Source organism: Fistularia commersonii, chromosome 2, assembly GCF_037954325.1.
Source record: "Fistularia commersonii isolate RoL2024-O1a breed Wild chromosome 2, RoL_Fcom_v1.0, whole genome shotgun sequence".
In the NCBI taxonomy this organism is placed as follows: domain Eukaryota; kingdom Metazoa; phylum Chordata; class Actinopteri; order Syngnathiformes; family Fistulariidae; genus Fistularia; species Fistularia commersonii.
The window spans coordinates 6,049,443-6,075,901 of NC_141285.1; the positions used below are offsets into that span (position 1 = coordinate 6,049,443).

Sequence of the window (26,459 nt, forward strand, 5' to 3'; positions counted from 1 at the left end):
ATGGTGGTTTGTAGGATGACTGGTGACAAGGAAGATCAAGAGGACAAAGGCATAGCAGAGCACAATGATGTGGAGACTGAAAGGAGGAGTGTTGTATGTTTTTCAGGGAGGAGTTGAGAAGGCTCTGGCTGGTCATGGAGAGCTTCCTGATAATTGGACAACAACAGCCAGTGTGATCAGGGGGGACAGTTAGAAGAGTACTTGGTGTGTCATCTGGAAGGAAAGTAGATAAGGAGACTTTGTGGTGGAATGAGGAACCGCAAGAGTATATACAGAGAAGGCAGTTAGCAAAGAAGAAGTGGTATACTGAGAGGACTGAAGAGAACAGACAGGAGTACAGGGAGATACAACGTGAGGTAAAGATAGAGGTAGTAAAGTCAAAACAAAGGGAGTACGATGACTTGTATACTTGTTTGGATAGTAAGGAGGGTGAGAATGATCTATACAGTTGGGCGAAACAGCGAGATAATGACGGGAAGGATGTACAACAAGTCCAGGTGATTAAGGATAGAGAGGGAAATGTATTGACAGATGCTAGAAGAGTGATGGGAAGATGGAAAGAGTACTTTGAAGAGCTGATGAATGGGGAAAATTAAAGAGAGGCAAGGGTAGAAGAGGTGACTATTGAAGACCACAAAGTAGCACAAATTAGTAAAAGCAAAGTGAGGAAGGCATTAAAGAGGATGAGGAGTGGAAAAGCAGTTGGTCTTGATGATATACCCGTGGAGGTGTGGAAGTGTCTGGGAGAGGCAGCGGTAGATTTTCTGATTAGATTATTCAACAGGATCTTAGAGAGTGAGACGATGCCTGAAGAATGGAGACAAAGTGTGATGGTGCCTATTTTTAAGAATAAAGGGGATGTGCAGAATTGTGGCAACTATAGAAGGATACAGTTGATGAGCCATACAATGAAGTTATGGGAAAGAGTAGTGAAAACTAGACTGAGAGCAGAAGTCAGCATTTGTGAACAGCAGTATGGCTTCATGCCTTGAAAGAGTACTACAGATGCAGTATTTGCGTTGAGAATGCTAATAGAGAAGTACAGAGAAGGCTAGAGGAAGCTGCATTGTGTTTTTATAGACCTTGAAAAAGCATATGACAAGGTGCCAAGAGAGGAGCTCTGGTATTGTATGAGGAAGTCTGGAGTGACAGAGAAGTGTGTTAGACTGGTGCAGGACATGTGTGCTAGCTGTGAGAGAGTGGTGTGCTGTAGGGGTAACAGAGAAATTCAAGGTGGAAGTGGGACTCCATCATGGATTAGCTCTGAGTCCTTTCTTGTTCACAATGGTGATGGACAGGCTGACAGATGAGGTTAGACAGGAAACTCCATGAACCATGACGTTTGCAGATGACATTGTGATCTATAGTGAGAACAGGGAACAGATGGAGGAAATCTAGAGAGGTGGAGGTATGCTCTGGAAAGGAGAGGAATGAAAGTTAGTCGCAGCAAGATAGAATATATGTGTGTGAATGAGAGGAACTCAGAGGGAATGGTGAGGCTACAGGTAGTGGAGATCAAGGAGTTGGAGGATTTCAGGTACTTGGGGTCAACATTCCAGAGCAACGGAGAGTGGAAAAGAGGTGAAGAGACGGGTTCAAGCAGGTTGGAATGGGTGGAGAACTATCAGCCAAAGACTATCGGCCAGAATAAAAGGAAAAGTGTACAAAACAGTGGTGAGACCAGTGATGCTGTATGGCCTAGAAACTGTTACAATGACCAAAAGACAGCAGGCAGAACTAGAGGTTGCAGAGATGAAGATGTTGAGGTTCTCTTTGGGAGTGACCAGGATGGATAGGATCAGGAAAGAGTCTATCAGAGGAACAGCACATGTTAGATGTTTTGGAGAGAAGGTCAGAGAAGCCAGACTGAGATGGTTGGGTCATGTACAGAGGAGGGATAGTGAATATATTGGTAGACGGACGCTGGAATTGGAGATGCCAGGCAGGAGGTCTCGAAGAAGACCAAAGAGGAGATTTATGGAGGTAGTGAGAGAAGATATGAAGGTAGTTGGTGTGAGAGGGGAGGATACAGAGAATAGGGTTAGATGGAGAAACATGATTTGCTGTGGCGACCCCAAAAGGGAAATGCCGAAAGAAGAAGCAGAAGAAGCCAGAGTAAACAGTTAGCAAGTCAAGTGCAGCCATCCAGCTATTTTTTGCCAATGTCATCGGGCTGTATCCTCACAAATGTTGAGGGATGAATGTCAATCTCCTGGGCAGCTTCTAAACTTTATGGCCCAGAAGGATCTCATTCAAACCGTTCCTGAAGCGACAAAGTTGCTCCGGCCATTGGTTACCATTCCGGCAACGACAGTATCGGTGGAGCAGTCATTCTCGGCACCGAAAAGACTCAAAACATACAGCCGCAACAGTACCGATCAAGGACGACTGTCTTCACTGGCGGTGATTTCCATTGAGACAGAGAGACTTTTAAAACTGAAGAAAGGAACGGAAGACTTCTACAAGTAAGCTCTCCATGCTTCAGAAGGAGCGGTGCATGGACTTAATTTATAGGTAAAGGTAAGAGATAATAATGTTTTTTTACATGTGCTTTTTTCTATGCTACAGTTTGTATATGTAAAGAATGCTGATGTGATATTTTAAACAAAACAAGTCAGCTACTGCCAATAAAATGGTGAATAAGTTACACTGTAGGGTTCATATGTTTGTAAATCTGACTGTGATGACGTCAGTGCCTCACCAGCCATGAACCTCGCTGCACGTCACTGCTTTCAGTGTAATTCTGGGAGCGGGGGATGTAAAGAAATAGGTTAAGTGTAAAAAAAACAACAGTATGACCATTCAATTAGAGCCAATATTACAAGCAGAAAGCAGTGTCGCAAGAGATTATTATGAGATAATGTAAAAATCAACGGTCGTCACTGACATGACTATGGAATCAGGGTGGTTATGCCTCTGACATGTCAGAGGCCTAGGCAATCCATGTCAAAATAGAAAGGGGGGTTCATCTCAAAGATGGAGGCAGAGTCACAGAGCCTCTTGTTTAACCTATTTTTCATCAAGTCAGAATAATTTTTGCTTCATTTTGCTGTGTGATTTCAAGGGGGCACCTCGTTCCTGTGATATATTGTAACCACCAGAAGCATTCATTTTGCACAGTTCATAGAAAACACCCTTTTCTCTGTGAGTATTCCAGCCTACCAGCTGATGGCTGAAATATGTTTAGTGGCCCAAGCCATACAGGCACTTTTTAAGTATGCAGCACACAGCACATTTGATACCCTTTAGTGCACACGAACTGAGTAGCTGTCAGAAATACAACAGGCAACTACAGTAATTATGCAGATTTATGCAAAACATTAACAAGAAGAATTAAAGGCACAAATGAGGTGGCTACACTTGAATTGTTAAGATTATGAATAATTACCATGAATCTTTTTACTCTTAATATAACTTGTTTTTGATAAACAAAGCCTTAATTATCAGAATACTTTGGAGGATTCCGGTGACCTTCATTAATCTTAGACAACAAGTCTCCAGTGAGACTTGAGATGAGGTCTGTGCACTCAAACACGCACACATTTGCCAAAACACACAACCATGTAGGGTGCATGGTGGCACATATGCTAACTAGCCAATTCAGCCTGGAGCAGAGGGACAGGCAGGTTTGTCTCCTAGTTAGGATAAGAGACGCACTCCTTGATATGTCCAGATGCATAAGCAAGGAGGACAGCTGCACCAGCATCCACACACACAGTTAAATTCGCGCAGGTGACTCAGATGCTCCTTTCAGAATTTCCAGTGCTCGGCATTTAACTTCCCTCCCCTTTTTCAAAATGACAACCAAATTTACTACAACTTTGTACGTGAATATTCCACTGGATCCATTGTACATTGGATACAGTGGACAATATGTTCCATAATTAAAAATATGATGCGCACAATGTTAAAAGTCCTCAGACTACAAAGCTGCTTTAAATTGGAGTGGAGAGCAGGAACATGGTATCTGTAAAAACTGACAAACATTTTGTTTGTTTTTTGTTTTTTTTTGTGTGTACTTTTGTTTTATGTTTGTTTTTTTGTTGTTTTTTTTTTGTTTTTTTTTGTTTCTTTCTTTCTCAAATGTATGCACTTTGCATTGTTTAAATGCAACTTGAAATCAATTATGGTAAAACTGAAGGAAAAGCATACGTTCTGAGGCATGGAGATGGATGCTAAATGTATAAAAAGGGTTTGTTCTTTTTTCAGAAAAATATTTTCACAAAAGGTTGTTTGATGGAACTGATATTCAAAGTATTTGATATTTCCTTTATGCCATTTTACTTCCTTATTCTAAAATAAAGGTTCTAGAACTCTTTTGCTTTATATTTATAATATTTATTATGACATTTGGTATAAACTGGATCAGACCTGCATTGTTTTGTTTTTTGCAAGTGTTTGTTCGACAAGTTTTTCTCTGTGTCATGTTTCTTGTAAAGTTTCATTAACTCCACGCCTTAATGTGTTTTAAATGACCTCTCATCTCATCAGTTTTTGTCTGCCCATCTCTACTTCAAGGTTCTGTATGAAATAACTCACTCATCATTACGCCCAACTTCGGTGTAAAATTGTGAGCAAAATAAAATGTTCTTTTGAATGTGTGCTCACATACTTTCTTTATATTTTTCTTCTTCCCTTTTCAGCTTTCCCCGTCAGGGGTCGCCACAGGCAATAAACCTTCTCCATCTAGCCCTATTCACTGTATCCTCCTCTCTCTATCTACCTTCATATCCTCTTTCACTATGTCCATAAATCTTCTCCTTGGTCTTCTTCAAGACCTCCTGCCTGGCAGCTCCAATTCCAGCATCTGTCTGCCAATATATTCACTATCCCGCCTCTGTACATGACTGAACCATCTCAGTCTGGCTTCTCTGACCTCATCTATAAAACATTTAACGTGTCGTCCCTCTGATAGACCCATTATTGATCCTATCCATCCTGGTCACTCCCAAAGAGAAGTAAAGTTCAGTAGAGTAGAGACACTACGATTATTGATCCCGAAGGAGATTAAGGTGTCAAGCTGTATTCAAATAACACACATTTCACAGATCAAATATATTGCACACATCTGCATACAAAAAAAATAAAAATCAGTTTATAATAATAATAATAATAATTAAACGAGGTGAGAAAAGTGTCCTGATAAGGTGCCTTGCAGTAATCCAAGTAGAATAAAGTGTTCTATTAAGACTGTCCAGTGATGTGGAAGAGTTCTTAAGTGCAGTAGTTATCTAGGATTGTGCAGTAGATTGTTGTCTAGGGTTGTAGAAGAGTCTCCACCAGGGACAGCAGATGACTGTCCAGAAAGGGGGGGGACCTTGACATCTTCATCTCTGCCAGCTCTATGTCCTGTCTTCTCTTCAAGGCCACTGTCTCCAAAGCATACAGCATCTCTGATCTCACAAATGTCTTTTAGACCTTTCCTTTCATTCTGGCTGACATTCTTCTATTGCATAGTACCCGTGGTCCTTTTCTCAACCCATTACAACCTGATTGAACCTGTTTCTTCACCTCGAAAATCAAATGATATCAATAACTGTTAATATCTGATTTAATCTGATTATAAAGGGTTAATCAAAGTAAGTGATGACTTAGCATCCTTTGATGTTTCAGCAATGATGTATAGTCCCATAGGCTTACAGCACTTGCAGTGTTGTCAATCAAATCTCTTGATTGTTTAACTGACATTTTGTTTTTTTCCTCCTACACAAACCCACACACACATACACACGTGCACACACACATGCACACCGTCCCTATGATAGGTAATGTTTAGTTTCAGAAACCAGTTCCCCCAAATACACAAAGGTGCAGAAAAGGTGGATATCGTGCACACGGTTTGTAAGTTGATTATACAGTGGTACTGTATGTATAGATATGTGTATGTTTAAACATAATGACATACACAAGAATGATACAGTAACACACAAGAATAATACAGTAGCACACACACACACGCACACACACACACATGCGTGCACATACATTTGCGCACACATACGCAGACACAAACACACACACACAGACAAAGGGGGCAGTCTAGTCATGCTAACCAGAATAATAAACAGTGTAGAGTGAAATAAACAGACTGTTGATCCTATACGTAGTATAAAAGCAACATTTATAGGCTGAATCCATCTTATGTGGATTATGAGGGAGTAGGCATTGGAGGAGGGGAAGGGCTACATAGTTTTAAAATTATATTATGCAAGTATGAATGTAGGTCTAGTTTAAATTATTTGTTTCAAGAGACCATAACTCATACTGGTTAGGGAGAATTGCCCATTACTCTTTCTCGACTCCCGCAATCGGAAAGTAATAAATGCCTTTGGACAGACTTTTTTATTAATCTGGTGCCATTTATAGTCATAAATCTAGAATGTTAAGCTACCTTTGCTCAATTACTGTGTATCTCAGGGCTAAAATAACATAACCATGATCCCAATAGGTTCCCAGTAACCTGACACTAAGCATGTATGTGAAGATATGAGGGGCTTGGTCTTCAGGGACACCCACAGCGTGACACTTTGAACATGTCTGATGTTAAGTATACCTGAGGAGACTCTATTTACAACTGTGTCAGTGACAGCAAAATATGAGTATTACCAGTCACTTAATAAAAGTCCAGGTCTGGCACAGCTTTTCGTCATTGGTTCTGGGCACTTCTTTCAAGTGACAGTTTATCAGGTTTAAGCTATTTCTCCCTTGTTCACGTACTTCATACCTGCTTATACGATTATAACATCTCTTCATTTATATTACAGGACATCCAGTGTACTGATACATATATATATATATATATATATATATATAAAAGCATACATACACTGTTAACATCTCATTGCAATCATACAGGACTGTCTCAGAAAATTAGAACATTGTGATAAAGTTCTTTATCTTCAGTAATGCAATTAAAAAAAACAAACATTACTTTTTCATGATATTCTAATATTTTGAGAAAGGATTTTCGAGTTTTCTTAAGATGTAAGCCATAATCAGCAATATTAGAATAATAAGCACTTGCAATAATTCAGTTGATTGGTCATGAATCCAGAATGTATGCACATTTTTTGTTTTTATAATTGCATTACAGAAGATAAAGAACTTTATCACAATAATCAAACTTTCTGAGACAGTCCTGTATATTTGTTTTGTTTTCTATTTAGCTAGATATGATGATTAAAAACAGCATCTTGAATGTTGAATGTACAAAAAACACGTAACTGATCTTTGGAAAACAATGCAGTGGATGTTTAAACAAAGATTTTGGAAGCAAAGAGAGAAAAGGGATTTTGAATAAAGTACTGTGTATGACTACATGCTCTCTCACAGACACACATACACTCAAAAACACAAACACACATGCATACACACCCACACACGCACTCATACACACACACACACACTGTCATGCTGTCATGTGACATGACACACATGGGCTCAAACAGGTTTAAGCTTAAGATCTTACTTGCTAATGATGTTGGCAAGAAGCATAATGTATTCAAAAGTAAGTAATACTATCAGTATACTAAAAGTATTAAATCTTAAGGTATTTGCCATAAATTCAAGATTAAGTTGACCCCTAAACAAATCTGAACTTGGAAACTGAAGTGAAAATTAAACTTTGGTTTGATCAATTTTATTTACTATAATAGCGCCTAATATAATGCAGCCTCAGGGCAGCATGGGCCAGTAACTCCTCGAGCCAGCCTCGGGGGGGCATGGGCCAGTGTCTCCCTGAGCCGGTCCCAAGCCCAGATAAATGCAGAGGCTTGTGTCAGGGAGGGCATCCGGTGTAAAACTTTTGCCAAAACCAAACATGCAAATCAAACATAATAACCAGATCATACCCGATCGGTCGAGGTTAACAGCAACTTGGTACCAATGACCTACAGGGGACCAATGGAAAGAGGGCTACTGCAGGTAAAAGAAGGAGCGGAGGAAGGCATGTTCAGAAGCAGAGTCTGGCAAGAGTCTGGGACTGAGAGTAGGGACTTTATATATATATATATATATATATATATATATATATATATATATATATATATATATATGTGTGTGTGTGTGTGTGTGTGTGTGTGTGTGTGTGTGTGTGTGTGTGTGTGTGTATATATATATATATGTATAGAGAGAGAGAGAGAGAGAGAGAGAGAGAGAGAAAGAGAGAGATATTGGGATTACGACAGGAAAAGGTAGAGAGTTGGTCGACATGATGCAGAGAAGGAAAGTGGATATACTGTGTGTCCAGGAGACCAGGTGGAAAGGTAGTAAGGCTAGAAGCTTAGGAGCATGCTTTCAGTAGTACTATCATGGTACTGACAAGAAGAGAAATGGAGTAGGAGTTATGTTGACGGAGTAGTTTGTTAGAAAAGTTCTGAAGGTGAAAAGAATGTCAGATAGACTTATGAGTCTGAAGCTGGAAATTGAAGGTGTGATACTCTATGTTGTTAGTGGCTATGTCCCACAGGTGGGATGAGAGTTTGAGGAGGAGAAGTTCTAGAATGAGCCAGATGAAGTGATGCAGATGAGCGAATGGTTATTGGAGCTTCAATGGGCATGTTGTTGAAGACAATCGAGGAGATGAAGAAATGATGGGCAGATTTGGTATACAATATAGGAACACAGAGGGACAGATGGTGGTATATTTTGCAAAAACGATGGAAATGCCTGTAGTGAACACCATTTTTCCAGAAAAAACAGGAATGTAGGGTAACTTAAAAGAGTGGAGGTAGGAGCACACAGGTAGACTACATCTTGTATAGACGAGGTAACCTGAAAGAGATCAATGACTGCAAAGTATCATATTTTCCACACTATAAGACGCACCTAAAAGCCTTTAATTTTCTCAAATTCCGACAGTGGGCGTTATAATCCGATGTGCCTTATACATGGATCAATATTGGTAATTAAGGCTACCGTGGTCAGGGGGCGTTGCCGAAGTAGCAGCAGTAAAAACGGTAAGGGGGAATTCCAGTCCCACACCACTTGTGTGTGTATCAAGACCCCAAAATGGAACCTTTCAAGAGACACGCTTACAATGCAGAGTTCAAACTCAAGGTGATCAGTCACGCAGTAGAACATGGGAATAGAGCAGCAGCGAGAATTCAACATTAATGAATCAATGGTATGGAAGGGGAGGAAGCAACAAGATGACCTGCGCCAAGTAAAGAAGACTAAACATATTTTCCAAGGCAACAAAGCGAGATGGCCACAGTTGGAGGACCAAGAAGAAGAAGAAGAATCTTTCCTGACACACACAAGAAGTGGGAAAAACTTAGAAGACTTATTTCCATAGAAAGGTTCCAAATAGCATTAATATGCAATAGGGAAAAGAAAATAATCGGTAAGCTGTATCCTATATTTTTATCTACGAATACACACAACTCCCAACAGATGGGAGGCGGAAATGAACATTGATATATCAATGGACACCTGGGAGGAAAAATGCAATGAGGCACACCAGATCACAAATTCAAACACCTGGAGGGAATTCGAGTGGAGAGTAATCATTAGGTTATTCAGAACACCAGAAATAATAGGAAAGTAGGGGCCGACACATTGTGGTTCATGCTGGAGGAATTATAGTAAAGACATTGCCAACCACACACATATATTTCTGCTTCGCCCCAAACTTAGTTTATTTTGGAAGGAGGTATTTGACGCCCGCAAAGCAGTCCTCAAACGGGACATTGTAAAAAGCCCTACAACTGCATTATTAGGAGGAACTCCTTATGTATAGACATAAAGGAAAATACATAACAGTCAGGTCCTTAAAACCGGATCCCCCGACATATAATGCAAAAAGTATGGTACATTTACAAGATGGAGCAAATTACATATTCATTAAGACTTAAGAAGCCTATCTTAACTAAATGATGGGCACCTGCCATGTCTTTATTCATACACTAAGGTTAGACTCAAACTGGCACCAAACATCATATCTTTTTAGATTACCAATGTGGAGTGGATTTTTTTATATATGTATACACAAGCCCTCCTTTTTTTATTTCTATTTCTATTTGTTAGTTTTTCATGTTCATGACATGACCGCGTCCTCTCATTATATGTGGTTTATGTGCCTGTCATATTATGTAGAGAAAAACTAAATAAAAACTGAGTTTAACAAAAAAAAAAGAAATATTGCATCTCTCTGGTTTCCCAGAATAAAGTTTAGAATGATGGGATGGCAGCAATGTACCTTTGTATTTGACTGTCCCAACTAACAATAACTTAAACAGTAACTCAAGCCGCACTACTGATCATAAAAACACAGCATCCCTCATCTACAGCAGAACAAAACAAGCCAATAGAGCTTTCAAATGCTTTACTGTCCTCTAGAAAACATCAATGCAAGAATATTGGCCTGGTTTACATGGAAGGCACCAAAAAAGGAAGAAAAGAACAAAGGAGAGGGAAAAAAGATGGACGCCATTAAGCTGTTAGTCAAGAGAGCCAGATTTACCGTTTCTATTTCTACATTTTCCCTCTGCGGATCGATGAAGAGGAGTCAGTTCATTTTCTCCCACATCAATACTGTGGAGCCAAGCACAGTTCGCTCCACTCAAACTGCCTTTCATCTTGGCCACATTGGAGCTTGTGGATGTTGGTGTTAGCCTGATGCTTGAGGTAGCAGCTGCTCTCTCCAGCATGGAGTCCAGGATCAGCTCAGCCTGCACCTTTATCAACACTCCGAAAGGAAAAAAAAAAATAGATGACCTCTCGTGTGGTTCGGGGCGATGTCTGCCTCCTTTGTAGTCAGTTGCTGGAACTTTCCAGGACCTTTTTCCCACTTCCTGCTCAGCGGCAGGATGCTAAATGTTGGCCAGCTTTTGTGCTTCCTGCCCTCGCCTTTTTCACTATGGAGGTGTCCCGCGTTGGGAGGGAGATGTTTTAAATGCCTTTGGAGGCACGACCATGCCCTCGCTGGCAGCTCACAGCAGCTGCCCCACCCCCTCTGAACCCAGGCTCAAACTGTGCACCAGTATATGGAAGCAAAGTTGGAGAAAACTGGCCTGAATCTCAGAGCTCAGGGGCAGGCCCAGCTTCTATATCAGCACCCTGACCTCTCCTCCTCAGGGGTGGGGGCTGGTCATTTAGTCAGGTTATATGGGGAGGGGGGGAATCCGAACACATAACTTTGTGAGGCAAGGTGCTGGGAGGAAACCATGCCCGAGGACAGTATACAAGCTCTTTTACATGACCCGTCTATTCTTTTTCTGATTTCTTTTGTTTCATTTCCTAAAAACATCCAAGATATAATTTTGATTTTTTCAGCCTTCCTCCCCTACCTCACAGTGTACCCTAATTTTGGTGCTTTTGGTCTTTTTTAAGAAAATGGCTTTTGACATATTGACAATTTTATTTCAAATGAAGATAAGAACCTTTTGTAAAAAAAGGCATGTAACAATGTATTATCTGAAGACAACTATTTTTTCTTTGATGCAGAAATTGAACATTTGGATCAATACCAGTGACAACTCCACAGATGTCCATAAAGAATCTTTTAACCAGGGTTCACTCGTGTTGCAATTAAATTTGTGTCATAAATATAGTCAACCAAACTGAATGTTTTGTTTTATTGTTTGTTTGTTTTCTCTCAGAAAATCTGGTAAACCTGCAGTGTGTAATTGAGATCAAATGAGTAAAAATACCCAAATATAAAAATGATGAAGTAATTAATTAATTTGCTTGTTTATCTAGCCTTAAGTCAGTGGTTATACAAAACATAAAATATTTTGGAAAACAAGATTTTAACAAACTACATTTTTTCTTAACTTAATTTTCCACTAAAATTGATCTTTGTATTTGCAAAGTTGCTGAAGCTGTCTAGTAAGAAACAGTTATCTACTCTGCTGTTTATGTTGAACATATTGCATATCTCTGACCCTAAGACCCCCCTCCTCCCCCCAATTAGGACTAAGTGAAATGTTGTATTCGAGGCCTCCATCCCTGCTTGCAGTTGCACCTGATCCCATACTGACTTTAGAAGGAAACTGCCATTTGGGCTCTGGTGTGTTTGAGTCTGCATACTCACTTCCATGTGGCCCCAGAACTGCCCAAACACAGTATGATGAGCTGCCCCTTCCTCCAAGCAAACAGATGTCCTACCCTAAGGTGGCATGTCCACACCAACACACATGCACAAAACAACATGAATATTCAGGACTACCTGACCTCCCCAAATGAGGCTTTCTTTTTTAATCCAACACAACAGATTTTGCTTAGGATAAATTATTTCAAAGTCATTAATTCTTTTGTTTTCACATCCATCAAAAAAAGGTTTTAGTGTCTTTGAGGTAACAAAAAATGTGTATTTTTTGGTTGTTTAAAAAAATGTATCATGCACAAGTAATTCAACACATGGGCACATTTTTATAAATACTCATCTCTCCCTCTTCCATGCACACAAACAGATTCAGATTTATTTAACGCCCAACCCCCTTCATTTGTGATTTCACCATTACTGAGAGCTTTATGTGTGTGTGTGTGTGTGTGTGTGTGTGTGGGGGGGGGGGGGGTTCTGTCTGTGTGTGTATGTGCACCTCCTTGAACGTGCACGCATAAAGAGAAGAGACTGCATTTGAAAAAGGGGCTCGCACAGAACGACTTGACAAATGTATTCTGCTCCCCATAGCAGCACCAATCCCCCCAAATTCATGTAAAACACCAGTAACTCAGGGTGCTTTTTAAAAAGGGATCGGCTGATACAGGATAATGACGGAGATTGCAGCTTGATTATGGGAGCCCATACCCATCAAATATCCCATTCCTTTTTTCACATTTAGGCAGGGGAGTGGAAAAGAGTGATGTACCTGGACCTGCAGGCCTGAGCAATCTATGAAAGACAGAAAAGAGACTGTAGGAAGAGATCAGAGGAGAAGCACAAATGACTACCTCTGTTCCAGTGCATTATTATGATCTTTTCTTACTAAATATTGTACTGCAGTGAGACTGAGTTTAGTTTTGCCAGGTGTTGCTTATTTTGTCGCTACCAAAAATTAAACATTTAAGTGGGGACTTTGACAGGAGCAGACATAGGGGAAAATAATGGAATAGGTCACAGAAATAATTTCACATTAAATGAGAGTTTAGATTTCATAATCTGCATTTAAAATAATTCGGGAGGAATGAAGATAATCAAACTGCTGTTATGAATGTGATTTTTTTAAAAACACCTGCATCATGTGGTAATCTAAAAAGTTATATTTCAAAATCTCTTCAATTAATCAAAATAGAAATAACAAATTCAGTTGCACCCACTAGGAAAGTCTAAATAGCTTCTTCATTTATCTATTCTTTAATTCATTTTATTATGTATTTTTATTTAGTTATGTATTTATTTATTTGGTAAAATCAGGTGAATGATGAAGTGAAATACTTCCCAAAGTTGATAACTGCATGTTTCAGATTAAGAATGCAGAAAATCTAAAATTTTGCAGCAGATGAGGTGTTCTTCAGAGGAGCGAATAAAATATCAAATTACTTCACATTCCGGCAGGGGAATTTAAGCCTTAACTGTTGTTTGAGAATGTTCACAATTTGAAAAGTATTTTAATTTAATTTAATTTGAGTCTGGAACCTGAGCTTAAAAAACTGACTTTTTTGAAACGAATGGTTTCATTAATGCATCATACAGGTATAGATATATACTGTATTATAAAGCTGTTAATCTGTTTTCAGCCTGATAGTCAGTGATACAGTCAGTTTTGGGTCAGTCGTTTTTTTTTCTAAAACAAGTTTAAAGGGGGTTTTCAAATGCAGTTATATGAGATCCCGTTAAGACACCTGCATCCCCAACACCCATAGAATGAATTGGTCAGAATTCTTCAAAAGCAATAAGCCATACTGCACAATTTGAAACAGATTTCGTACAATACAAACAAACTCAGATTTATTAACATGGATAATAAAACACTATTGTGTTTTGGACACAGATGTTGTTTCATATAATTTAAAGAAAAAAAAAAAAGTCACAGATACATTTAGTGATTTTGATTTGAGTTCAAGGCCGTAAAAGGTATCCATGAGACATTTGGAACGTGTCACATTTGAAAAGTTCAACCCGGTCAACATATCACCCTCTGCCAATCAAAATCGGCAGAAGCTACCAGCTTCTGATTTACTCTTGCCCTGTGCGGTGAATTAAGCTTTTTTGGATGTAAGATGTAGACACAAAGGAGGTAAATGGAGAGGAAAGGTGAGGCTGGAAGGAGAAAAAGAGAGCGGGTCAACAAAAGTCAGGGCGGCCATCTCCTTTTATTTCCTCTTCGAATAATTTTGAGCGACACAAATGCCTGCTCGGGGAGCCTATTGAATTTTTGTTGATAACCTACGTGATAAATATGCTAAAACATACGTCTAAGGGAGTAAAGGGGGAGAGAACACAAGGATGGGGTGAGAAGGGGAGAAGTGGCAGAGGAGGAGGGGGAGGCTGCAACAGGCACATACGTTTAATAAGAAGTTGCTGGTAATGTGCAGGCATTCACCCACTGGATCTTTCACTTTATTAGCATGACAAAGAACACAATCATTTTGGATATGCCTGAATGCCGTTTTCATTAACTTCCCAATGATTTATTAACAGAAGTGTCAGGAATGTACGAAAGCAGGCCTCGGCCATGCCCAAAAAGGAATAAAGGGAATAAAAGAAAATAATGGAACTGAACAAGTAACTTAGAAAGAAAAGGGTGGGAAAACAGGACACTTCAAAACAAAGAAATGTCATCTTGGACAAAGAATAATGAGAGCAAAAATAAGAACTTAGAAAGAGGGGACATGGGTGAAAAGGGGTTAAAAGGTAGATGGTTTACAACAGCCAAGTCTATTCTAAATGTAAAGTATAGCCAGTTAATTATGACAGTTATTAGGTTTCAACATAGCATATTCAGACTGAGACTCTCAGCTAGGAAACATTCTCGAGTCAGCTAATATGGAATTACATCAGCCATGGGGAAGATTGAGGCTCATGTGGTTGCATTTGCAGGTTCTGTGCAGTCTGGATGTAAAAATAATTATGTAAATTAATTGTAAGGGTATATAATAAGTGACCCTATTGTTTTTTGTTCAGAAGCCTCTTCATTTAGTGATGAAAAATAAAGAAGTTGTTTGTACTGTGAAAGAGGAGTGAGCAGATAAATTAAGCAATAAAAATTACTTTTTTAATGTCTTCCACCGACATGTCTTTCACTGAAGCAGACTTGACCTACAGTATTTTGTATTGTTATAATTGGTTAGATACATTAAATGTCTACAGGATAGCGGAATATTTCCTGATAATAATTCTCATGTGTAGGTGTTTACATTTTTTTTACCTTGGCTGTCATGTAACTCTTCTTTTCCTGTAATACCTTTGATTAGAGCTTCATATTTTTTAAAGGGATAAACAAAAGATATAGAAAAATAATCAAGCCAAAAGGTTTTTTTAAGAAAACATTGAAGTTATTATTTGATATTGCTTTTGTAACAATTATATGGACTATGGTTTACAGTTAGTTGTTACAGAAGGAAAATCATTGTGGATTTGTGTAAGATAAAATTTGCTTGTAGTTTGTGTAATATGGATCAGACCAAGTTCTCAGTAAAGAGCAATACCCAAATAAAATTACTCTAAATTAAGTTAGATAATTCAGTTATGACACTGGATATTGAAATTAACTTGTGGTAAAATTAATTATTTATTAATTATGCTGAAAAAACATTTTACAAAAAATTGATGAAATCTGGCACCAAACAAGATACTGATAATATTTTTCACTTGTTTGTTCAGTTTATATTCCTAAATTATTATACCAAGTGTTCCGAACAGACGGATTAACCATCATCAAATCTTCATGCAAGCTTGACTCTTCACACAGGGACAAAATATATTGATATCTTACACACTGACTTGCTGTCCTTTTTTTCACTGTTTTCTTTCTGTGCCTGCAACTTAAAAATGTTTATTTTCAGGGCCATATAACTGAAGAAATAAAATACATATCACATTCAATATGAATACGATTGTTAATTATCAGAACATGGACTATGAATAAAAGTGTGAAAACTCTTAATTTAAAAAGCATCAACTTGATTTAATTATTTCATTCAATTGAAATTCAATTTCAATATTTAATAAACTTTTTTTCAAGAAGTATGTAGTTGGACTTTTGGACTTGCTGGAATGAAAGAATACCAAACAAGTGCTTTGAGTGGCTAAGCTTTGTATCGTCAATCTAATGAATGACTTTCACTGAAAAAAGAAAAGAAAAAACTGCCAATAAAATTAAGCTCGACAGTGCAATTTAGAGAGACACATAAATCAATCCTGTTGACTACACATATTTCTGTGTGCACAGAATTTATATGTTTAATTACAGAGAACAGGTGCTGGGTGCTGGCTTTACTCATTACAGTAAGATATATGAATGGCTGCAAGAGTCTGGATAGCACAGGACAAAAGGGAGGACAAAGTAATTAGCCAGCCTTTATTTAATGGGACCCTTCCTCAAGTCGTTCTCAGCTCCCGTCGCGGCTCCTTTCCATATGCTTCAATCCAAAAGTCATTTCATAAAGGACCACTGGTGGCAGGTAGCACAGCGGCAATTAACAATGGCGGGGAATAGAATCGGTGGGGATTGAAAATGAAGTGTTTAACACTGTGTAATATTTGATTGTCCAGCTTCACTCACCACAACCCCCACTCCCACCCTTCATTTAACTCTCTTATGGACTTTCCTGGAGAGACTGAGAGCCAGTTGCCATGATTCCCTGCAGAGCATGACTATGCTGCAGGTTTTTGGACATGTGTTTGTACATGTGTAGTCTTGGCCAAAGTATGTGTTTACCCTCCCCATGGCCTATTGGTGGACTTGGCAATTGGCAGTAGCTCCAGCCTTGGCTATTAAGAGCCTCTCTCTCTGTACTGTATGCGCACGTGTGTGTGTGTGTGTGTTTGTGTGTGTGTGTGTGTGTGTGTGTGTGTGTGTGTGTGTGTGTGTGTGTGTGTGTGTGTGTGTGTGTGTGTGTGTGTCTCTGTCTGTGTGTCTCTATATGTGTTTGAGTGTGTGTGTGTGTGTTTGTCTAGCCAAGTGACACCTTTATCATTTTTAGGAGGAACTTGGACCTATTCAGTGCCATACTTTGTCCTGCGCCACCTTACCTCAGGTACTTTAGTTTATGGACCCTCCAAATATGCAAAGCAAAGATCAAAAGGCCACTGTAATTAACTGAGCAAGAAGACCCCATGCTATCAGGCTAACCTGTTGGCATGTTCCTGGCATCTGACCACTATCCACACGCTCTAATCATGTTGAATCATGCCAATACGCCAGGGGGCTTTGTTTGGCTGGGGTAGCCCTCACCGGACACGACTTGGCTGTGTCTGGCCTTTACACACTCTCCGTCTGGCCACAGGCTTGTTAGAATTGGCAGGCCAGTTATATATGTGGGCCAACAGCAAGTTCATAGCTTTTGACCTGAATGTATAAAGGATGTGTTTGGCAAAGACTGGTCCATATTAAAACATTACAGTGACAGCAGGAAGGGGCCAGTTTGGCCTGAGCAGACATGGCTTAGCAGACCAACAGTCAAACTGTCTCAATCCGCATCTTGAAATAAACATATTGTCACAAGGTATATTGTATGAACATTACATATACTAAGTGCCTTTGTGAGAGAAACAAAATGAGAGGGAGTCATCCCACCGTCCTGATACAGACACTCAAGCATCATTCATTTTTGAAATCAGTCTTATAGCTGTTCCACACTTTCCTCAATTTATTGTCCAACAGTCACTTTCAACTAACAACTACTGCTTAGAAAAAGCTGTTGTTTGAAATGCATAATGTTTACAAATCCATTTTGTGTTTCTGGACTTCTTGAAGTAAAATTAATTTTGACATTTGGGTGCAAAGCGATCTCTTTTGATTTTGCCTTGAATGATGTCTGTTTCAAGCTTACAATTGATGGCAATATATCTTTTCGAATAAGATGTTATCCAATAAATACACAGAGAATTTTAAATTAGGTTCTATTGCTACCACTAATACCATTTTTTTTTGCATGGAGATGGAGAGAATAGGGAGATTAGGGCTTTTCCTGAAACATGAAGCTGCAGTTCCATCAGTTTGAAACAACTTCAAACTTCATTCAAAAAATATACAGTACAGTTGAACAACTCTAAATATGGTTCTAAGTGGATGAAAAACTGGACAAATTCAGCTTAAAAACCAAGAGAAAGGTAATCTGGACAGGTTTGCATCACGTCAGCTGCAAGTGCCAAACTCCAGTAAAAGGGTTATTAGTCCATGCCTGATCATCTCGACAAGCAAAAGGCCAATACCACAAAGTGCCAAAATGCACAGGATGGACACTGTTGCCCTGTAAATGCTGTTTAAATTAAATAAAAAAATCAGGTGTACTTGGAAAACTTTCACAGGGGCAGGTTGTCTTCTCCCAGCCACATAATATCAGAAAACAAAAGAAAAAGAAATCCAGCAGAAAGAAGCTGTATTTATTTTTTTAATGTGTTAATTCAGCAAAAGGAATAAGGCGTGGCACAGGAGGTAGAGCAATTGTCTTTGGAACTGGACAGTCCTGGTTCGATTCCTGGCTTCACCTCAAAGTGTTTGAAACATTCACATTTAAACTCTAACTACTCCCCTGGCGCTGATGGACGGCAGCCAACTGCTCATGACCCATCCATGATGGGTTAAATGCAGAGAAGGAATCTCCCAACAAGATTGATAATAAAGTATGAATAAGTCGAGGTACACCCTGGACTGGTCTGTGGTCAATCACAGGTCCATACATGGATAAACATTCACTCATCCGGGGCAATTTTCCCAATTTACCTACTGAATGCTTTTGAACTGCAGGAGGAAACAGGACAACACGCAAACTCTACACAGAATGGTCCCCTTGTTGGAATCGAACCAGGGTCCTTCATGCTGTAAGGCCGAAGCGCTAACCAAGGCATCACCATGTCGTCCCGCTTAGTTACCCCATTTTTTACCCCAGGACAAAATAAAAGTCTGTAGCACAAACAACACTTAAAGTGTTAGTTTGTTTTGTGATCTCTTGCCTCTTCAACAATTTCCTTCGGGATTAATAAAGTTGTTCTCATCTCATCATCTCATCTCAAATAATGAAAAGCTCTTTGCAATCAGTGTAAAACAATAAACTAAAACATGACAATCAGAATTTGTCACTCCTTCTCCTTACATGATATATTAATATGCACATATTTATGAACTTATAAGTTGACCTGGTGGGTTTTAGATGTCAAATAACTGTAAAGATTGTACCACATCTGTCAACAGGGCAAATTATCTCAAAGCCAAATTAATGAGTTGGTGAGGTAATAATAGGTTCACTCAGGGCAAAGTATCAAAAAGCTGGTTCATTTTTCATTTGGAATAAAAACATTAAACCTGTTCCAACAAAGCTTAAAATCAAGAGAAGTGATTGAAATATATCAAACCACTGGCTTCTGATCTTCTCTCTGAAAATCACATCAACATTCCAATTAGATAAAGAGAGCCTTGCTCACTCAACAAGTCAATAACTACCTTAATGTTACTGCCAATTCACTATTGTATTTGTCTGGTTTAGCCAAGCGTCTCTCAAATATGTCCTGATCATTATGAACTTTCTGGCTCAGGGAGACTTAACGTTTCCACATGATGTTTGCTGAATACTGAAGGAGGAATCACTTCATAAACCTCATAAAATCAGAATTTTGGTAAGTTTCTAGGAGATGAAGTCCTTGATCAATAGATGTGATAACAGCTGTCAGGTTTTTTCAACCTTCAACATAATAAGGAACAACAATAAATATAATGTTCTGCGAAGGTAATGAGCAAAATTCATTTGTTACATGGTGAGGTTTGTCTGTATTTGAACATAAATATGGATCACAAAAAAGCATGAGCCAAAAACTTAATTTTCAACACAAGCAGTTAGGATCTTTTATGTACAATCCAGCTAAAATATGCTCAGAATGCCACATATGGATCCCATTCAGATTAAAAGAACCCCCAGACTGATTATTCCCATTCAATGGAAATACGTGAATCATGCTTTCATTTTTTTAATCTCTTCATATGTATAAAATACATTTCATTTTATTGATTTATTTTAGCAATTTTATTTGGAAGAAAACAAATATGATTCATTGTTGCTGGATTTTAAAAGTAACCACATGCAGGAAATGACAGAAGGAGGGAAGAAGAGAGGGATAAAAAGAAGTTATGATGGATGGGTGGGGAGTAAAGCTGCAGAGGAGGGGCAATGAATTCCCAAAACTAATCTGAGTATAATCAGGGCACGGCCCCAGTGTCCTAACCCCATCTCTACGCACACACACACACACACACACACACACACACACACACACACACACACACACAGGCACAAACACACAGGCACAAACACACAGACACACACACACACACACACACACACACACGCAGACAAACACACATAAACACACACAAACACACACACACACACATATGCACACAGGCATGCACCACAAAGCTCCTGCCTACCCATAACCCCCAGTGTGTGGGCAGCAGTGTTCCCATGACCCAATTCTCACATCTGGGTCATCTGTATTCAACTGCTATCTCACACACACACACACACACACACGCACACACACACACACACACACACACACCATGGATACGTAAATTAAGACAAATGAATCCACATACACAGGTGCTGGTATGGCAGGAGGTGGGGCTCATGTTCGTTGCTACTCAAAATATGCTTTGCACAAATGAAAAATACATCTTTGTAAAACTGTTCACTCCAGCAGCAGCTCCTTTCATAACACAACATTCCACCTGCTGTAGTTCTTTCTGGGGTTAAAACACTAACTGACTCTCCTTAAGACTCAGTTTCAGCCCAGCATGTGCCCCAGACTTCACTGTATATAAAGACACTTAACCTGAAAAATGGATGTAAACTAACACCTAATCTGTACCACCACAGAGCAAGAAAATGTTATATAAATGTTGGTTTGGCTCTATAAACGCAAGGCTAGTTTTTTCTGTATCCCTTCCAAAAATACAAAAAAATTAGGGAAAAAGAGAAAAAAATAACTTTTGAAGAGTGTTTTTGTTTGAGGCGAGAGAGCAAAGGTGTGCTTCTGTGTTTGAGGCAAAATGCAGGAGTAACTCCAGTATGTGTGTGTTTGTGTGTAAGGAAGTCCCTCTTGCCAGTTTTAAAAACCATCCTTAGACCAGGTAAATGGCATGCTGTCCTCTGCACATGCCTAGTGGCTCTCTTCTTCTCTTCACACAGAAGAGTTCAGAGGGCCAGTTAGCACCGTTCATAGAGGACCCTGAGGCTTCACTGGAGTACACACCAAAACACATACATAAGCCAGCATTCACGTACAAAGATTTCTTGAAACACGCACATATGCAGCATACACAAAGCCACATCCACCCATGCTTGCAGGCCCTTGTGAATTCATGCAGCAGCAGCACTGGATGCATACATACATGTTTGCACAACCACACAAGAACACACATTGTTGGCCTGTGGCTAGAGTGCTCATACAGGCATGTTATTGAAATCCAGCAGTAGGGAAAATAGTGGGTTTTGCTGAGGTCCATAGCAGGTTATTGATCAAGGTTATTTTACTGTGAAAACTTTGCCTGTGGCCAAGGACCATTCACACCAGGGGTGGGTGTGTGTGTGTGTGTGTGTGTGTGTGTGTGTTTGTTTTATTCGTCCATTTACTAGGATTCTATGACAAGATAACTGTGATGCAGTTTGCTTATGTTTGTATTCTGCAATGCTCTTGATATGTATAGTATATAGTATATAATATAATATAATAGTGTCTCCAGGAGCATCTCTATTTTAGAATGCAATCACAGAGCTGACTTAAGGGGAACTGTATCTGCAAACTGTCAGTGAAGGTTCTCAGTCATCCAGGTCATGGTTTATTGTTGTCAAATTTTGTCCTAGCACCTGGACTTTTCAACCGTTGAAGGAGCCTGCTGAGAGATTAAACCACTTTAAGAAAGAAATAAAATAAGGTCAGTGACCAGGACAAGATATGACAATGAATGTATGCCTGCAAAAAACAGAACAGGTTCTAAAACTTGAAGGCCCTTGACACACTGTATGTGATTTGTGGTGCCAACATACAAGAATGATATGATGAGACAGCCTGTGCAAGTGGTGTGCAGTGTGTTGAAGTCGGACAGATACAGGAGAGCAGCGTTTCATCCCAAACACAACTTACCAAATCTTATATATTTCAGTTCTCCATAAGTATCATAAGGTATTTCACTTCCCTCTGCATAGACTTCACCGCAATTATCACAGAACTCTAATTTTGAAAATCTCAGTCATAAACTATTTCAATCCCAGAGTGGTCACCAACCATGACTCAGAATTTTTGTTAGCAGCCATTTAGGTTGAACAGTCAGCTGCACAGGCTCAGATAGACATGACGTTTTATTCTTTTAAACAGCTTGCACACGTCCGCTGCTACACAATGATGAAACACATAGAGATGAGTGCTGTACTGATGACATGTGAAAGATCTACCGAAGATGCATTTTACTTCATATGTGTCTGCTATATCTGAAATTTGTAAGTAACATACTGTATGTGACAGTTGGATAAACAATGTATCAAGGCTGATTTAAGATGTTACTTTTATAAAAGATGTGTGTCAGTTTATGGATGTTTCTCAAGAATTTGAGAAACATCCATTTTAAAATGTGGAATTTCCAGTGATGATTGCAGATGGCATTGTGAGAACAGGGAACAGGTGGAGGAAAATTGAGAGAGATAGGAATATGCTCTGGAAAGGAGATAAATGAAAGTTAGTTGCAGCAAGACAGAATATACAGTATTTGTGTGAATCAGATAGACCCAAGTGGAGCGATGAGGCTATAGGGGGTGGAGATAAAGAAGGTGGAGGATTTAAATAACTTTGGGTCAACATTCCAGAGCAATGGAGAGTGTGGAAAAGACACAGGTTCAAGCAGGTTTGAATGGGTGGAGAAAAGGGGTATTTGCAAAGGAAGTATATATGACCAAAAGACAGCAGGCAGAACTAGAGGTAGCAGAGATGAAGATGTTGAGGCTCTCTTTGGGAGTGACCAGGATGGATAGGATCAGGAATGAGTCTGTCAGAGGGATAGCATGTTAGATGTTTTGGAGATAAGGCCAGAGTAGCCAGACTGAGATGGTTTGGTCATGTGCAGCGGAAGGATAGTGAATATATTGTGCAAGGATGCTGGGGTTGGACCTGCCAGGCAGGAGGTCTCAAGGAAGACCAAAGAGAAGATATATCAATGTACTGTAACAGGACATGAAGTTAGTTGTTTTGAATGAAAGTTATACATGTAGCCAGTTTTCACAGTCTAATCGCTGACCTTTCCAAATTATTCCCCCAGTATTATCACTCACTACTACTAATGACACTTGCACTGCGGCAGCTTTTTATGCTTTTCATGGAGTTGGTAACCACAAAAGGGTCGGACTTTCCTGACAGCCCGCAGATAACATATTCCAGGAATGCTCGTCTACAACTTGGAATTTGACTTTATTCAGAACACAATATCATCAGAGAAATATTTCTTGAGGAGATACTTTTCAAGAACAAAACTCACTACGGTAACCCACTCATCACGAGCAATAAGATAACTTGCTTCTCATGAGGACAGCATCATCCTGAGGTTTGCAGACAACACTGCAGTGATAGGACGCTACACTGGCAAAGACATCACCCTCAACACAGACTAGACCAAGGGGGTGGTATCGGACATACGGAAGGAGAGGAGACCTCATCAGCCACTGTTCCTCCAAGGTCTTGAGGTTGAGAGGGTGAGCAGCTTCAAATACCTGGGTGTCCACATAAGCAATGACTTCACCTGGTCCTTCAACACCACACAGACAGTCAGAAGACTCAGTGGCTGTACTTCCTGAGGAGGCTGAGGAGGATTTGCATGTTGCCTAAGGTCCTCAACAACTTCTTCGGCTTTGTTGTTGAGAGCATCCTGACCAACTGCATAACTCTGTGGTACTGCAGCACCACTGCTCTGGACCAGATGCCTTCGATGAGCGGTAATGACTGCAGAGAGAATCACCAGATCCCTACTGCCTTCTCTGCAGAGCATCTACCACCGTACAGTCCATAGGAGGGCTGCCTCCATCGCCAAGGACCACGCCCATCTCAAACATGGACTGCTCACACTCCTACCCTCTGGCCTGAGGTACAGGAGTGTGAAATGAAGAACAACATGAAGAAAGGACTCATTCTCCCCACTGCCATCAGACTGTTTAACACCTGCAAAGTGCATCTGCACTTTGTGAGCTGCACACCAAGCTGCACTCAAATGTCTCATAGCACTGCCACTGTTCTATTGCACTGTTCATATTCATATTTATAATCATATTAATGATAATGTTTACACTCTTACAATCAGCACATAGCCAAATGCACAGCATACAGAAAAGTAGGAAATTCACTGTACAGGGAAACACATTTCTAAACTATCTTCTTATTCCTTCGGCTTTTCCCTTCAGGGGTCGCCGCAGAAAATCTACTTTCTCCAGCTAACCCTATTCTCTGTATCCTTCTCTCTTACACCAACTCACTTCATATCCTCTCTCACTACGTCAATAAATTTACTTTTGGTCTTCCTCGAGACCTCGAATATATTCACTATATATGAATATATTCACTATCCCTCCTTTGTACATTACCGAACCATCTCAGTCTGGCTTCTCTAACCTTCTCTGCAAAACATCAAACAGGTGCTGTTCCTCTGATAGACTCATTCCTGATCCTATCCATCCTGGTCACTCCCAAAGAGAACCTCAACATCTTCATCTCTGCGACCTCAAGCTCTGCCTCCTGTCTTTCCATCATTGGAGCTGTTTCTAGTCCATACAGTATCACTGGTCTCAGCACTGTCTTGTACACCTTTCCTTTTATTCTGGCCGATACTCTTCTATCACATAGCACCCCTGACACTTTTCTCCACCCATTCCAACCTGCTTGAGCTCGTCTCTTCCCATCTTTTCCACAACTCTTCCGTTGCTCTGAATTTTTGACCCCAAGTACCTGGAATCTTCCAACCTCTTGACCTCCACTTCCTGTAGTCTCATCATTCCACCCACCGCCCTCTCATTCACACACATATATTTTGTTTGCTGCAACTAACTTTCATCTCTGCTACTTTGTGGTCTACAATAGTCACCTCTTCTACCCTTGTCTTTCTTTCATTTTCCACATTCATCAGCTCTTCAAAGTACTCTTTCGCTCTTCCCATCACTCTTCAAGCATCTGTCAATACATTTCCCCCTCTATCCTTAATCACCTGGACCTGCTGTACATCCTTTCCATCATTATCTCTCTGTTTGGCCAACCTGTATGTAGGACTGTCTCAGAAAATTAGAATATTGTGATAAAGTGTTTATCTTCTGCAATACAATTATAAAAACAAACATTACTTTTTTATTCTAATATTTTGAGGTAGGATTTTTGAGTGTTCTCAAGATGTAAGCCATAATCAGCAATATTAAAATAATAAAAGGCTTGCAATATTTCTGTCGATTTGTAATGAATCCAGAATGTATGACATTGTTTTTGTAATTGCATTACAGAAGATAAAGAACTTTATCACAATATTCTAATTTTCTGAGACGGTCCCGTAGATCATTCTCTCCCTCCTTGCATTCCAACCGAGCCTACAGGTCATCATACGCCCTTTGTTTTGCCTTTACTACCTCTATCTTTACCTTACATTGAATCTCCCAGTACTCTTGTCTGTTCTCTTCAGTCCTCTAAGTTTCCCACTTCTTCTTTGCTAACCACTTTCTCTGTATATACTCCTGCACTTCCTCATTCCACCACCAAGTTTCCTTATCTGCGTTCCTTCCAGATGTTACACCACATACTCTCTTGCCTGTCTCCCTGATAATAATAGCTGTTGTTGTCCAATCATCTTGAAGCTCTGCCTGAGCCTTTCTCCCGGGGCCTTTCTAAACTCCTCCCTGAAAACCTGTCAGGGTCTCACACCTGGGTCCAATTCGTAATCGGCGGCCGCTAATCAAGATCCCTATAAAGGGCAGCGGCACGCTCTGCCTGGCGCCGGGGGATTGTGGTTGCCCAACAACCCGGACCACACCCGGACCACACCCGGACCACACCCGTGGTTCCTGGACTTCCCCTTTGCCATGTTTATCCCCACAACGCCTGTCACGACCGGACCCCTGACCCCGTGAGACCCCCTGGTGGACCACCGGACCCCGAGTGTAGACTGGGACCCTGGTAGACCACCGGACCCTGACCTCGTGGGACCCCCTGGTGGACCACCGGACCCCAAGAGTAGACCGGGACCCCCTCTTGGCCCACTGGATCCCGACCCTGCGAGAGCCCCCTTTGGACCCTGACCCTGTGAGACCCCCTGGTGGACCACCGGACCCCGAGTGTAGACTGG

At 40.1% G+C, this 26,459-nt stretch overlaps 1 pseudogene; it reads left to right on the forward strand.

Moving 5' to 3' along the window:
• Positions 1-24,152, forward strand: LOC147236212 (uncharacterized; annotated as a pseudogene).
• Positions 24,153-26,459: the final 2,307 nt, after the last annotated feature.